Source organism: Ursus maritimus, unplaced genomic scaffold, assembly GCF_017311325.1.
Source record: "Ursus maritimus isolate PB19 unplaced genomic scaffold, ASM1731132v1 scaffold_4, whole genome shotgun sequence".
NCBI classification, from domain to species: domain Eukaryota; kingdom Metazoa; phylum Chordata; class Mammalia; order Carnivora; family Ursidae; genus Ursus; species Ursus maritimus.
Window position 1 is genome coordinate 41739480 of NW_024426552.1, and position 16776 is coordinate 41756255.

Here is a 16776-nt window from a genome sequence, read left to right on the forward strand (position 1 = left end):
GATTTTTATTCTCTTACTGATGTTATCAAAGAGCAAAAGGTTTAACTTTATATAAAATTCAATTTGTATATTTTTCATATAGATTGTGCTTTTTTTGTGTGTCTAAAACCTGTTGCCTAAGCTTATAATTGCCTAAGCTTATAATTTCATTCCCCTAAGCTTTCAATAAAAGTTTTGTAATTTTATATTTCATGTTACAGATGTGCTCTTGTTTTACATATGATTATGTAAAAAATATGTCATTGTTTCAGCACCATTTCATTATAAGACTACTCTTTCTCTTTTCAAGTTGAAGTACACTTGAGGTTCATCAAAATAAATTGCCACACAGATTTAAAGAAAAAAAAAAAAGAAACCAACAAAGGCCTAATATCTTTAGCCAAAAGACCATGAAAGGAGGATCCTAATAAGAGCAAACATTTTTTTAAAAATTACCAGTTTACTCTAGCCAAACACCATAGAAAAACAGTGCTCCCTACACACCAAAAGAGCGAAAATGGGAAGCCTAGACATTCATCCTCCTGAGGCTGCAATGAGGGCCGAGAAGAAAAAGAAGACTTATCACCACCTGCAGATAACAAGATTTTTCCTTCTCCCATGCTGCAGTGTCATTGGAGACCACATAAGTAGCCTAGATATCTACCCCAAAGGTGCAGTAGAGAAGTTTCCCTACCTTTCTAATGCTGGGTGATGTCAGAGGAGGCCTCATGCATCGTTAGAACATCCAAAATTACCTGATAACGAGTGGCAAAAAGCCACTCTAAATACAGTGTCAGTAGAGACCATGTAAGGAATTGAGACTTCTACCCCAGCCAAGCAATTATGAGGGGCCTCCACCTAGGTATCATCTAAGGACACCTGACAAGACTGAAGCAGTCCCCCTTCCCTTGCCAGAGTAAAGTCAGAGAAAGATAGGTAAATGAAGATTTAAAGAATCTCATAGCAGAACACAAAAACGTCCAACTTCCCATAGAAAATCACTCATCATACCAAGAGCCAAGAAAATCTCAAACTAAATGAGAAATTTAAAAAGACGATCATTGATGCCAACACAAAGATGGCAGAGATGCCAAAATTGTCCAACAAATATTTAAAATCAGTCATGTTGAAAATACTTCAGTGTACAATTGTGAACATGCTTGAGACAAAAGGAAAAAAATAGAATCTTAGCAAAGAAAATAATGTCTCAATATAGAAATAGAAATAAAACACAATCGAATGGAAACATTAAAACTGAAATATACAATATCCAAAATAAAAAGCTTTGTGGACAGGGACAATAGCAGATAGAAGGAACAACAACAACAAAAAATCAGTGAAAGAAAAAGACAACAAGATTACACAATATGAGCAAGGGAGACAGATGGAGAGATAATGGAGGATTTATTATTTATGTTTCTTAGAGTTCCAGAAGTAGAGGAGAAAGAGGTTGAGACCACAAAAGTACTTGGATATAATGGCTAAGAACTTCAAAATTTTGTCAAGAGTTATAAAACTACAGATTCAAGAAGCTGAAAGAACTACAAACGGATTAAACACAAAGTAATCTATGACAAAATACATCATAATAAACTAAGTAAGGACAAAAAAATTCATGACAACAGCCAGAGAAAAATGACACAGTATCTATAGCCGAAATACTATTTGATTGACAGATTTCTGATTAGAAGCTATGGAGTCCAGAGGCAGCAGCGCAATACTTTTCAGATACTAAAAGAACTGCCAATCCAGAATCTTATGTCCAGTGAAAATATCCTTTGGGAAATGAAAGGAAATCAATAAATTATCAGATGAAGGAAAACAGAATTTATGATCAGCAGATTTGCCTTAAAAGCAGTCCTTTGGGGTAAAAAATGGCTTTAAAAAATTCTTAGGTAGAAAGAAACAATAAGAGAAATAATGTTGGAACATAAGATAAAAGAACAAAAACAGCAAAAATTAGGGAAAATGTATTGTTTGCTTTTTCCTTTTGAACTTTATATATTACAGTTGATGTTTAAAGCAAAAATATAATACTAATGTGGTTCTAAATATTTGTAGAGAAAGTATTTGACTATTATAAACGGGAAAGGGCAAAGAACTATAAAGGGAGGAAAGGTTTATGTGTTGTGTGTCTGAGTGTGTTTTATAGTTGACAAACAGTGTTATATTAGTTTCATGTGTATGACATAATGATCAGACAAGTCTGTTATGTTATATTCACCATAAGTGTAGCTACCATCTCTCATCATGCAATGTTGTAACAACACCACTTGACTATATTCTCTGTGCTCTACCTTTTATCCTCATGACTCATTCATTCCATAACTACAAGCTTGTATCTCTGTCCTTCACCCATTTTGCATCCTCCCCACTTCCTCCTCTCTGGCAACCATCCTTTTTTTCTCTGTATTTATGGGTCTGATTCTGCTTTTTATTGTTTTGTTTTGAGGTTTCACATATAAGTGAAATCATATGGTATTTATCTTCCTCTATCTTATTTCACTTAAAATAATATCCTCTAGTTCCATTCATGTTGTTGCAAATGGCAAGATCTTATCCTTTTCTACAGATGAATAATATTCTATTATGGATATATACTACATCTTTATCCATTCAATTGGACACTTGGGCTGCTTCCATATCTTGGCTATTGTAAATAATGCTGCAATAAAACAGAGGTGCACAAATATTTTTGAATTAATGTTTTTTATTTTTTGGGGGGTAAATACCCAGTAGTGGAATTACTGGATATATGTTATTTCTATGTTTATTTTTTTAAAGAAACCTCCATAATGTTTTCCACAGTGGCTGCATCAATTTACATTCCTAGCAACAGTATGCACAAGGGTTTCTTTTCCCCTACATCCTCTCCAACACTTGTTCTTTCTTTTAAAAAAAATTTTTTTTTATTCTAGCCATTCTGACAGGTGTGAATATCTCACTGTAGTTTTGATTTGCATGTCCCTGATGCTTAGAGATGTTGGGCATCTTTTCATGTGTCTGTTGGCCATCTGTGTGTCTTTTGTGGAAAATGTCTATTCAGGTCCTCTCCCCACTTTTTAACTGGATTATTATTCTTTTTTACACTAAGTTGTATAATTTCTTTATATATTTTGGATATGTACCCCTTATCAGATATATCATTTGCAAATAGTAGGTTGCTTTTTTGTTTTGTTGATTTTTTTTTTCTGTGCAAAAGGTTTTTATTTTGGTGTAGTTCCAATTTTTGTTTCCCTTACCAAAGGAAACATATCTATCTAGAAAAATGTTGCTGAAGCCAATGTCACAGAAATTACTGCCTATGTTTTCTTCCATGGGTTTTATGGTTTCAGGTCTCATGTTTAGGTTCTTTAATTCATTTTGATTTTATTTTTGTGTATACTGTTAACAGATGGTCCAGTTTTATTCTTTGGCTTGTAGTTGTCCAGTTTTGCCAGCTACATTTATCAAAGAGACTGTCTTTTTCCCATTGTATATTCTTGCCTTCTTTGTCATAGATTAATTGACCTTATATGTGTGAGTTTATTTCTTGGCTCTCTATTCTGTTCTATTGATCTATGTGTCATTTTTTGTGAAGGTACCATATTGTTTTAATTACTATAGCTTTGTAGTATATCTTAAAATCTGGGATTGTGATAGCTCCAGCTTTGTTCTTTCTTATTGGGGTCTTTCGTAATTCCATAAAAATTTTAGAATTTTTTGTTTTATCTCTAGGAAAAATGATGTTAGTATTTTGATAGGGATTGCATTGAATCTGTAGATTGTTTTGGGTAGTATAGACATTTTAACAGTATTAATTATTCCAAACCACGGGCATAGGCTATTATTTCCATTTGTGTCATCTGTAATTTCTTTCGTCAATGTCTTATAGTTTTCAGAGTACAGGTCTTTCACCTACTTAGTTAAGTTTTTTCCTAGGCATTGTATTCTTTTTGGTACCATTGTAAATGCAATTGTTTTCTTAGTTTCTTTCTGCTACTTTGTTATCAGTTTATAGAAATGCAACCAATTTTTGTGTATTAATTTTGTATCCTATGGGGAGGTAAGGCTTATATTCCACTTGAACCCCATTATCTAAATAATCATGAACTTCAGAAGATACATACAAGCTGTGAGAAATGTAATTTTAGACTATTACATAAGGGATGTAAACTAATTTGCAATTTAAACTAATTTGCAAATACCAAATAAAAAAATAAGATAAAAAGAAACATGTTATCCTGCACACTTTGTGATGGTTAATTTTTTATGTCAACTTGTCTGGGTCATGATACCTATATATTTGGACAAATATTATTGTAGATATTTCTGTGAAAATATTTTTTTTAAATTTGTTAACATTTAAATCAGTGGACTTTGAGTAAAAGAGATTACCTCCTATTATGTGGGTGCACCTTATCCAATCAGTTTCAAGCCTTAATAGAACAAAGATTGACCCCCTCCTACCCAGAAGGAATTCTGCTAGCAGACTGTTTTTGTACTGGAATTATAATTCTTTCCTGAGTCTCCAGCCTGTTGGCCTACCTTAACAGATTTTCTAATTTGCCAAGCCTCCATAATCGCTGAGACAATTTATTGAAACAAATCTCTATACATACACACACACATATATATATGCATATGTACACACATTTATATCTACATCTATCTACACACAAATTCGCAGATCCTGTTGTTTCTGTTTCTCTGGAAAATCTAATACACTCCTCAAATTCTATGCTTAGTTAACTGTTGACAGAGAAGTGCTGAAGCATTCAACTTCCAAATTTGAATTTGTATACTACTTCAGTTATATCGGTGGTTTTTTTTCAGTTATGTCAGTTTTGCTTTGCATATGTTTCAGCTATGTTGTTCGGTGCATACACATTTAGAAATGCTGTCTTCTTGGAAGACTGATGCTTTTATCCTCATAAAGTGATATGTGAATGCTTCTTAATCATGCTGCTACCAACTTAATAATTTATCTCAGAGTAATGAAGTGAATATCACAATAAGGAGAGTCAAATTAACTTTTGGGGGGCATCTGCCTTTAGCTCAGGTCATGGTTTCAGAGTGCCGGGATAGAGCCCCATGAGAGATTCCCTGCTCAATGGAGAGCCTGCTTCTCTCTCTCCCCCACTGCTCCTCCCCCGGCTCATGCTCAAGCTCTTTCTCTCTCTCTCTAATAACAAATAAATAAAATCTAGGGGCACCTGGGTGGCTCAGTCAGTTAAGTGTTGTCTTCAGCTCAGTTCATGATCCCAGGGTCCTGGGATCAAACCCTGCATCCCCTGCTCAGTGAAGAGTCTGCTTTTCCCTCTGCCCCTCCTCCAGCTCTTGTGTGCATGCTCACTCTCGCTCTCTCTCTCTCTCTCAAATAAATAAAATCTTTTAAAAAATAAAAATAAAAAAATAAAATCTAAAAAAATTATCTTTTTGGTTTCCTAGTCCATATGAAAGTTATATTTGCATCATACTGTTATCTATTAAGTGTGTAATAGCTTTATGTCTGAAAAAACAATGTACATGCCTTAATTTAAAAATGCTTTATTACTAAAAAATGCTAACCATTATCTGATCTTTAAGAGTCATAATCTTTCTGCTGTTAGAGTGTCTTGCCTCAGTGTTGTTGGTTGCTGACTGATCAGGGTGGTAATGGGTAAAGATTGGGGTGGCTGTAGCAATTCTTTAAATAAGACAACAATGAAGTTTGTTGTATCAATTTACTCTTCTTTTTATTAATGATGTCTCTGTGGTATGTGATGATAGCATTTTATCCACAGTAGAACCTCTTCCAAAATTGGAGTCGGTCCTCTCCAACCCTGCTGCTATTTTATCAACTAAGTTTATGTAATATTCTACATATTTGTTGTTATTTCAAAACTACACAGCATCTTCACCAGTAGAATATTCCATCTCAGGAAGCCACTACCTTGCTCACTCATAAAGAGCAACTCCTCATCAATTCAAGTTTTGTGATGAGCTTGCAGCAATTCAGTCACATCTTCAGGTTCCACTTCTAGTTCTCTTGGTATTTCCACCACATCTGCAGCTACTTCTTCCATGGAAGTCTTGAACCCCTCAAGGTCATCCAAGAGGATTAGAATCAACTTCTTCCAAACACTTCTTGATGACATTTTTATTTCTTCCCATAAATTACAAATGGTGTTTATGACATCTAGAATGGTAAATCCTTCCCATAAGTTTTTAAATTTTCTTTGCCCACATCCATCAGAGAAATCACTATCTATGGCAGCTATAATCCTATAAAATGTATTTCTTAAATTAAAAAAAAACCTTGAAAGTCAACGTTACTCCTTGATCCATGGGCTACCAAATGAATATTCTGTTAGTAAGCATAAGAGCAACATTCATTTCATCGTACATCTCCAGAGTTCTTGAGTAACCAGGTACATTGTCAATAAATCGCGATACTTGCAAGGAATCTTTTCTGAGGAGCAGGTCTCAACAGTGAACTTAAACCATGTTATAAACAGATGCTCTGTCATCCAGACTTTGCTGTTCCATTTACAGAGCATAAGCTGAGTAGGTTTAGCATAATTCTTCAGGGCCCTGGGATTTTTGAAATGGTAAACGAGCATTGGCTTCAACTTAAAAGTCACGAGCTGCAGTTGCCCCTAACAGGAGAGTTAGTCTGTTCTTTGAAACTTTGATGCCAGGCATTGACTTCTCTGTAACTATGAAAGATATCTAAAGGTACCTAAGAGGTAATCTTCTTCCTATAGAAGGCTGTTTTGTACACATTAAAAATCCATCATTTAGTGTAGCCACCTTCATTATCTTGGCTAGATCTTCCAGATAACTTCCTGCAGCTTCTATGTCGGCACTTGTACTTTTGTGTTATGGATACACCTTCTTGCCTTAAACTTTATGAACTAACCTCTGCTAGCTTCAAACTTTTCTTCTGAAGCTTCCTCACCTCTTTCAGCCTTCCTAAAATTGAAGAGAATTAGGATTTTGTTCTGGGCTAGGCTTTGGCTTAAGGAAGTGCTGTACCTGGTTTGGTCTTCTATTGAAACCAGTAATACTTTCTCTGCCTCAGCAATAAGGCTGTTTCATTTTCTTATCATCCATGTGTTCACTGAAAAGAAATTTTAATTTCCTTCAAGGCTTTTCCTTTGCATTCACTACGGCTAAGTGTTTAGCATAAGGAGCCTATCTCAGCTTTCAATATACCTTTCTCACTAAGCTTAATCATTTCTAGCTTCTGATTTAAAGTGAGAGACATGTGATTCTTTTGCTTAAACACTTGGAGGTCATTGTAGGGCTATTAATTGGCCTAATTTCAGTATTGTTCTGTCTTAGGGAATAGGAAGGTCTGAGGGAGAGAAGGAGATGAGAGGGATGTGATTTCCTCTCATTTTTATCATAGCACAGAGAGCATCCATTCCTAGTTGTTATGATAAGAAGATAGAGGGCTTGTTGTAGTTTTGTTTTCTTGGAGATGCTTCTGTCTGTATCAGCTATGCAGTTATGCAGTTCTGGGATTCAGGCTGTCTGGCCTGAAATATGGGGTGAAAAAAAGAAAAATGAAACAAAACAAAAAGCTAAAACGGAATTTACCACTGTATTGGTTGTCCTTTGAATTTTTATTTTTTTTTTCAGTTTACCTGCAATTATTTACTTTCCAGAGTCTGTAGATAGTTGCTTATGTATTTTTGTCAGGATTTTCCTGTTTTTGCTGTAGTTGTTGAAAAGATTGGGTGGACTGTGCTTACTGTATCTTAGGTGGATCTGGATATCTGTCCTATAACTTTTTTTTTACAATGATTTTTTATTATGTTATGTCACCATACAGTATATCCTTAGTTTTTGATGTAATGTTCCATGATTCATTATTTGCATATAACACCCAGTGCACCATGCAATATGTGCCCTCCTTAATACCTATAACTTTTAACAAATTATATTATTTCAATATAACCACATAGTGGTAGCTATAGCGATAATTTCCTCATGTCACATTTGCATGAAACTACCCATAGTTGAAATGAAACCTATATTTAAAATGAAGAGGAAAGAAAAAATAACAGTAGGAACTATTTCCTTTCCATAATTATATTTCTTAAAAGCTTTTCTTTTAGTACTATTAATATTTTAGTCAATAATAATATTAGCATGCTGAATTCATATTTCATTTATTAACTTGTGTGGTAGTTAACATGAAAAATTGAACATTATTAATCTCCTTTCTTTTTTGTGTCTATTGATGCTTGGCCGCCGGCTTTTACTTTTATTTCCTATTCTTTACTAAGCACTGTATTGAGAATAATTAATTTTCTTGAGTCAGGCAATTATTTTTTTCTCTGAGACTTTCAAACCTTGTTTACTTTGTTAAAACAGTAGAGTAAAAATGCAGTTTTAGTCTATGAATAAGCAATCAGTCACAAAATGTCTTTCTAATTAAATTCAGTATTTCTACTGACTCTCAAGTTTTTTGCACATCAAGTTAGAAGAATAGAACACCTAATGAATCCATATATAAATATGTGTCTATTTGGCTGCTTGTTTGGTCACTAATGTAACCTACTTCTCAACACATTTTTAGTATTGTCAAACTATTAAATCTCACTTAAAGTTATTGATACTGAAAGTAAATGGATTTTGAGATAAATTCTTGATGTAAATATTTTACATACTCTTGAGACTTAGGGATAAATTAGTTAATATATCAAATTTGCATATGAACCTTATTAATCAAAAAGGAAATTAGGTATATATTAATTACATAATAGGATTGGTGATCAACTCTCTTTTTGTGTTTAGCCTTATAGTATGAGATCAAAATAGCCTTTTCCAAAATTACTGAGGTTAGTTATCTGCTGCACTTCCGTCGTATTGTTATGTGATTCGTTTGTAATAATGTTAAATTGTCATAGCATGCCTTATGACTATTTTTTTCCTCACACATATCCTGGTTGATTTTTTAAATTGGCATACATTAAAAATCATCCCTTACAGTGTAGATATGGGTTTAAAACAATCTGGAGCCATATATGCACTACCACAGTCATTACAAGATCCATCTCATTACCCTGAAATGTTCAAGTTGTCTCTTTGACCTACACCCCTTTGACCGACACCACGCTCTAGCAAATACTGAGATATATTTCACCTCTGTAGTTTTATGTTTTCCACAAGACGTATAAGTGAAATCATACAATACATAAGCTTTTGGATCTGGCTACTTTGACTTGGTAAAATGCAGCTTAGATGCACTATATGTTTTGTGAAACAGTAGCATCTTGCATTGCTGAGAAGTATTCCACTGTATATACCAAGGTTTATCATTTTACGGGTTGATGAATAACTGGGTCATTTCCAATTTTGTAATCATCAGTAAGTGTTGCTCTAAACATTCATATAAAGGTTCTCATGTGAATATGTTTTTATTTATCTTGGGTAACTTTGTGTTGGGGGGATTATTTTTTGAAGTATCTGTCCAAATTTTTCGCACAATTTTATAAAATACTTTTTTTTAAAAAAGTTTTAGATTTACTGAAAATCAGAGGTGGTAAAGGAGATTTTATACATTCTGTACCTAGTTGCCATTATTACTAATACCTTAATGTGTTACTTGTTATAATTAATGTTGCGATATTGATATATGATTAATACCTAGATTTCACATCCTAGTCCAATTCCCTTAGTTTTTATCTATTGCACTTTTTCTATTCTAGAATCCCATCCAGGATGCTGAGTTAGATTTAGTCATCATATCTCCTTAAGCTTTTCTTGTTTGCAAAAGTTTCTCAGACTTTACTTCTGGTGACCTTGAGAGTTATGAGAAATATATCTCGGTATCTCATAGAATGTCCCCAAATTGGGAATTGTATGCTGTTTTTCTCATATCAAAACTGAGGTGGTGGATTTTTGTGAGGAAGATCACAGAGGCGAAAGTGTCATTTTATTGCATCATATCAAGGGTATGTACTATTACTATGGCTTATCATTGTTGAGGTTGTCTTTGGTCTCCTGGCTGAGGTTGTCTTGGTTAAATATTTCCACTGTAAAATATTCTTACCCTCTCTTTTATGCTGTACAAATCATCCCAACTTTGGCCATTAATAGCTTCTTCAGTTGGTTCCTGTGTCACTTTGATATGTCTCTGTCCCTGCATTTGTGTATTTTTTTTAGCACTTTCTTACATCTGGAACTGCACAATTCTCCAGACTCATCTTGCATATTTATGCCCCATTGCTAATACAAGCAGTTTTTCCCAGGAGTCCTGATTCTTTTTACTGGAGGTTCTTTCTACTTTTCCCATGAGAAACCAGAAGCTGATCATTAGGTGTTCTTATTGCTACCGTAGTGTCATTTCATCTAGATGCTTTCAGCTGAGAGAGAAAGGAACTATATATATGTATACTAACCTGTGTATATGCATCTACCCATTTTTCTATGTGCAACCATCTGTATCTAAAGTCAAATGAGTTCATTTCTTATGATTCTAATTTTAATCTATTACCACATGGATCATTCAAGGCTTCCCCCCACCCTTTGTTTGTCTGTAAACTACCACTCCAACAATAAGAAAACTAACTCCCACTATTCTCCCTTAGGTTTACTTAATTGTTCAATTCCAGCATATATATATATATGTATAGCAGTTTCAGAATTTTTAACCTGTATCCCATGGGAAACAAATTTATCAATCAGACTACAGTGCTTAGGTGCAATTCCCTTTGTCTTCAGTCTTACCCTGTTTATTTCCGAATTTTCTTAGGTTAAAATGTTTTCTTCCAGCCCCTTCAGAGGTTGCTTCATACATTTGTAATGTAGATAGCTTCCCTCAACACAGTGCATATTTTCTCCTGAGATCTTCTGGCTTCCTAAGTGACCTTTTTTTGTTATTGTTGTATTTGCATACATTATGGTTCATTCTTTGTGTTGTAAAACTGTATGAGGCATAGTGTGATGTATCCATCATTACAATACTATATGGTATAGTTTCGTGACCTGAAAAAACAAACAAAACAAAACAAAAAAACCCTGTGTTTTGCATAGTCTTCCCTCCTCCCAGTCCACCGACACACTGATGTTCTCATTGTCTTTATGGTTTTGCTTTTCTGGACTGTATATAATTGAAATTACATGTTACCTAGCCTCATTACACTGCTTTTTTTTACTTAGTAATATACATTTAAGATTTCAACCATATCATTTTATGGCTTAATATGTCATTTCTTTCTATTATTGAATAACAATCCATTGTACATATATCATACTTTTTTTTTCATTCATTCAAGGGTATCTTAGTTACTTCCAGTTTGGGCAATTATGAATCAAGCTGCTCTAAATACTAATGAGCATATTTTGGGGTATATGTTTTTAAATCAGTTGGGTAAATATACCTGGGATTATGATACCTCCTAGGACTATACGATAAAGCTATTTTTAGTTTTGTAAGAAACTTCCAGTCATCAAAAGCGACTGTTTTGAATTTGAATTTACCAGCAATGAATAAGAATTCTTGCAGATATGCATCCTCACCAGTAATTGGTATTACTAGCTTTTTAGGGTTTTAGGCATTCTAATAGGTGTGCCGTAGTATGTTATTGTGGTTTCCATTCTTAAAAATGTGTTTCTAGTGTTACATTTTGAGAATTCTCTATGTATACTGGATATGTTTTGCAGAAATATGATTTACATTTTTTTCTCCAAGTCTGCACCACTTTTTAAAGGTTCTTAACCTCTGTCTTTACCAGAGAAAATTTTATTTCCCATTTATCATAGAGGTTTTTTTTTTCCCTCTTAATGGTTATTTTTTTTTTTTTGGTGTTGTATATAAAACCAGAATTTTGGCTTAATTCAAAATTAGGCAGATTTTTTCACTATGTTTTCTTCCAGAAGCAGTGTAGTTTTAGATTTTATAACAGATTGATTATCCATTTTTAGTTCTTTTCATGACATGTGATATAAGGATCAAGATTCATTCTCTGCAGAAAACAGTGGATACTTGTTCCAGTATCATTTGCTGAACATATTATCTTCTATCCATTGAGTTGCCTGGTACATTTATCAAAAATCAGTTGACTATACTTTGTTGACCTATTCTCTATTTTCTATTATCTTCACTTAATCTATATATAATTTCACTAATACCACCCTCTCTAGATTATTGTAACAATAATACAAGTCTTAAAAGTTGGCAGTATGAGCCCTCAAACCTTGTTCTTTTTCCAAACAGTTTAAGGTAATCTTATTCCTCTCATTAAGTTTGCTTCCCAAATTTAACTTCATGTATGATGACCCACTCTGACTACCCAAATGTTTGGACTAAACTGGGTGACCAAGATTATTATGGATTCTATAAAGAAAAATAAAATACAACAAATAACTTTAAAATGTGATGCATTTTAAATGCAGTATCTTAATTTAATTTAAAATTATAGATTTTGAGGGCACCTGGGTAGTTCAATTGATTAAGCATCTGACTTGATTTCGGCTCAGGTATGATCTCAAGGTCATGAGATATGGAACCCCACATGGGCTCAGCACTCAGCATGGATTCTGCTTGAGGTTCTCTCTCTCCCTTTCCCTGTGCCCCTCCCCACGCTTGTGCTCTTAGTCACTAAATTAATCAATCAATCTTTAAAATAAAATGTATAGATTTTTGTTTCAAATACAGTTAAACATATACATATATAAAATAGATACGACATATGACATGTCAGATATGCATATTAAGGTAATTTTTGCCACAAGTGAATCATTAAATGTGTAGAGTTTATTTTGGCTCGAAATTAAAAGATTTTTCTTTAGTCTGGCATACCTGTATACTACAACTGCCAGGTAATAAGGACACTGAATGAATGCTCTGATAACTCTGTAAATTATTTTAAGGTTCATGAGAGCATGAAATTTAGTCATGACCTGTTCTTCTTTTCCCTCACATTACAAGAATGAAATCTCAATAAGAAGTGTGGCCCTCTTTTATAGATTTGAAATCTACTTGTGTTTCAGAAAGACTGCTGACTATTTTCAGGTGGAAAGAGTGATTGTCTGAAGTCTACTTAAATGTATTTGTTATTCCAAGAACAGAAATTAAATCACACATAACATATAGGCCAGTGTAATAACATATGCGTGTACACACATGGGATCCACTGCTTCTTTTTAAACCTACTCTCTCTAAATAAACATTGTTTTCTACTTTGCTTTAGATGTTTGCAGACTACCTTTTAAATAAAATGTTAACATTTCTCTTGCATCCAAGTTGCTTTCACAATGTTGTGAAGTACTTTTATTTGTGAAATATTTGCTGATAAAGAAATAATTTAATAGCAAGAGACAGTTTAATAGAATGGCCTTTATGGTCAAGACACATCTAAATAGGTATTCCATCATCACACTTCACAACACTGTGTTATATTTAGAAAGGTAGTTATCTCTTATCATCAGTAAAAATATGTGGATGACACTACCTCTCTTTCAGAGTTAACAGGATTAAATGAATTTCTATTATTTCTAGAACCTTTATTGTTCTGATCACCATCTTCTAAAAACATTGTGCTTACAACTGAGTATAATACTTGAGTCATGGGTGATTAACAAAATCATTAATACATACCTGTTTTTGCAATAAGATCTTGTATTAATGGATCTTTGAATATGCTAGACATTTTAACAGCTGTCTAACGTTGGCTTCTTCACCTTACTTAGAGTAAATTAAACTTCAAGTCTGAGTGAAATGCATGTTTCAGATGTTGTAGTCATAGATATTCTTTACTTCCCAACAACAGGTTATTTGTTAGAATTGCAGTTATACAAATTGCTGTGGGGAAAATTTTGCTCTCAAAATTTAATCAGGTAAAGCTATAAACATATCAAAGTGCAGAAACTGCTGTCACTTTAATGTGATTTGTTTACTACAATTTTTCATGTACATGTAAACATAATTGGGAAATACATCTATATTCCCTATGAACAGCAATCTGTTATCAAAATAAAAGGATATATAGAGATTGTTTTTAATTCAGTAGATAGTACATAAAGTCTTCTACAATCTATGGAGGTGGGGCTTATGTATAAAAAATTTGGTAAAATTTTTCAAACATAATTGAGAATTTCTTAGTATAAAACCAAGGAAGGAAAAAGAAAGAAAGAAAGAAAGAAAACATGGCAGAAAGGATAGTCAAAGAAAACAAAATAAAATTGCAGTTCTGATCTTTTAAATTTTCCACACCATTAAGAGACAGAAATAAAAACAAAATAATAGGGTAATATGATCAAAGAAATAATATTGTATTCATATTATTACAAACAGAATTCCACTAGAACAGCCTACAGATTTGTCCTATTCACCGTTATATAAACAATGTGTAATAGATTCACATATAATAGATGCTTAAATATTTAAAGAGAAAATAAAAATGTGAGTGATGAATGAATAATGAATGGAAATTCCATCTATTTTGTGAAAACTTATCTTTTAATAAATTATTATGTATCAATGAAAAATGTTTATCCTAAATTAAAAAGAGCAGTTATTTACCTGATAAATGTAACAGGTATCAATTTTTAAAAAGGAAGTAAAAGACACAATATCTATGTTTAACTGTCTTACCATTTTAAAAAGATCACATGGTTACTACATGGAAACAATACAAAGCCAAAGATAGATGCAGTAACAGAAATATTGGAAAAATTGGGATCAACCTCATTTTAAAATAAACTTTTAAAATTGAGATATAATTTACATATATTGAAATCTGAAGATCTTATATGTGTATTTATATGAGGTCTGACATTTATAGAACCTATATCATTTAAAACAAGGTATGGGATATTTCTGGTGCTGGGCGGGGTCATCACTGCAGAGCTGCAGCCGCTCCGGGAGCAGGAGGTGGTAGACTTCATGAAGAGTCTGGAGAGAGAGAACACCTGGAGGATGCAGGCCTCACGTTCCAGCCAGCACCAGCTACTGTGAGGACAGCAGATCTTCCATGCAGCTGGTACACCAGTGCATTGAGCACTGCCCTGCACCTCTGGCTCAAGTCCAGGCCCTGGTGACCACTAGAGCAGTTCCAGAACTGCCTGGCCCAATGCGCCATGCACTGCAATGACAAAGCCAACAATTCAGCAGATGCTGGACGTAAAGAGCTTCAGGTGAAGCTGCAGCTGGAGATCTGTGTGACCAACTATGTGGATGATCACATGCACCTCATCCCTACCCGGACCAAGAAGAAGATGGAGTCTCTCTTGTCCATTGGGAAATAGAAGTCTTTGCAACTGGCCCTTGGGGCTGACAGCAGGGATCTATTTAAAAAGAGAAATGGGAGTTTTGTTCTTTTATGTAAAGTTTATGAAGAAATGAGGGATGGCAGCAAGTTGGAGGCATATGTCATTTGCCTCTGGACTCTGGTTCCTTTGTTTCAATCCTAGAAAGTGAAATGGAAAAAACTGCTAAGTTGGGGTCAGAGATGGCACAGGAGAGTTTTTGATGGCCTAAATTGCACATGCTTATCCTGGCAGTAGGGATCTCCCTTGTACCAAGCCAGAGCCCTCGAAAGTACCAGATTCTTCTTAGTACACAGGTACCAACAAGCTGGCAGATTCCTCTAACCTGCCTGTGATCTGGTGGACTGTGAGCAGAGGTGTTTCTGTTTGTGCCAACCTCCTATTTACCAGAAGGATCACCAAATCATTTTCCATAAGCTGTAAAACAAAATCCATGAGGTCACTAATTTATAAGGGGGAAAAATGATTTCTGGGTCCTTGTTTTGCTTGGTTTTGTTTAATATACCACAGTGTGAAGTTGACTTAAGATGTGGAATTGGGGGGGCACCTGGGTGACTCAGTTGGTTGAGCATCAGTCTCTTGGTTTCAACTCAGGTCATGATCTCAGAGTGGTGAGACTGAACCCCACCTCAGCTCTATACTCAGCAAGAGTCTGCTTGAAGATTCTTTCCCTCTGACCCTCCCTCTTCTCACTCTCTCTCTATCTCAAAGAAATAAGTTTAAAAAAAAAGATGCAGAGTTGGGAGAGGTCATTTGCATAAGAACTTTGAACAGTTCCTTGTGGATCTCTGTTTCTGGCTATCAAGATGTGGATATGCATTTCTTGAAATGCACATTATACCTTTCAGCTAGGAGACCCTGTAAAAAAACATGAGGCAGTGTTACACTGGTTATGGGAAGCAGACTTTCCCTGTCACTGGCTGTCATGATAGACCCTGAGGCTATCTGCAGTAGAGCCATGGGACAGTCTTGCAGTAACACTCTCCCTTGAAGGGAAAGGGGGTTTTGATGGCACTATATGCCAGTATCCAGGAATGAATATTGAAGGGGGAACTGTTGCCTTCTTAATTAAGAGAGTGATTGAGTACTAGATTTGGAAAAATGTGTTTTTTATCGAACAGAATGGAATGGAAGCTTAAACTCAGTATTACTTAGCCCCCTGAAATAACAGAGCACTGCTGAGATAATCTCTTGGCAACAGGAAGGTCAAAGGAGAAAAAGTAAGCAACTCAGGGATGAGCTGTGATTCCTTTAAAGCAAAAGAGGGGCAACTCCCCCATTACCAAATACCACTTTGGTTTGGAGTCTTTGCAGAAAGCAGTGTTGCTGTCCCAGCTCCAGCACCTTATCATTCTGATAAGGACCTTGTCTTTTTACCAACATTTTACTTGAAGTGATAATATAGGCTGTGTATGGTGTCTCAAGGCCATGATATAGTTTCCTAGTGGTTCAGTTCTAAAAAAATAAGGTTTAGTTTTTCATTAAAAAGGGGGAAGCGTATGGGATATATCTTTCATCTCAGTTCCTTCTTGCCCATTCCATGGCCCACAG

At 34.6% G+C, this 16776-nt stretch overlaps 1 pseudogene; it reads left to right on the top strand.

Annotated features, from left to right (window-relative positions):
• The first annotated feature begins 496 nt into the window (after window positions 1–496).
• Window positions 497–15204, top strand: LOC103662030 (annotated as a pseudogene).
• The last annotated feature ends 1572 nt before the right edge of the window (window positions 15205–16776 follow it).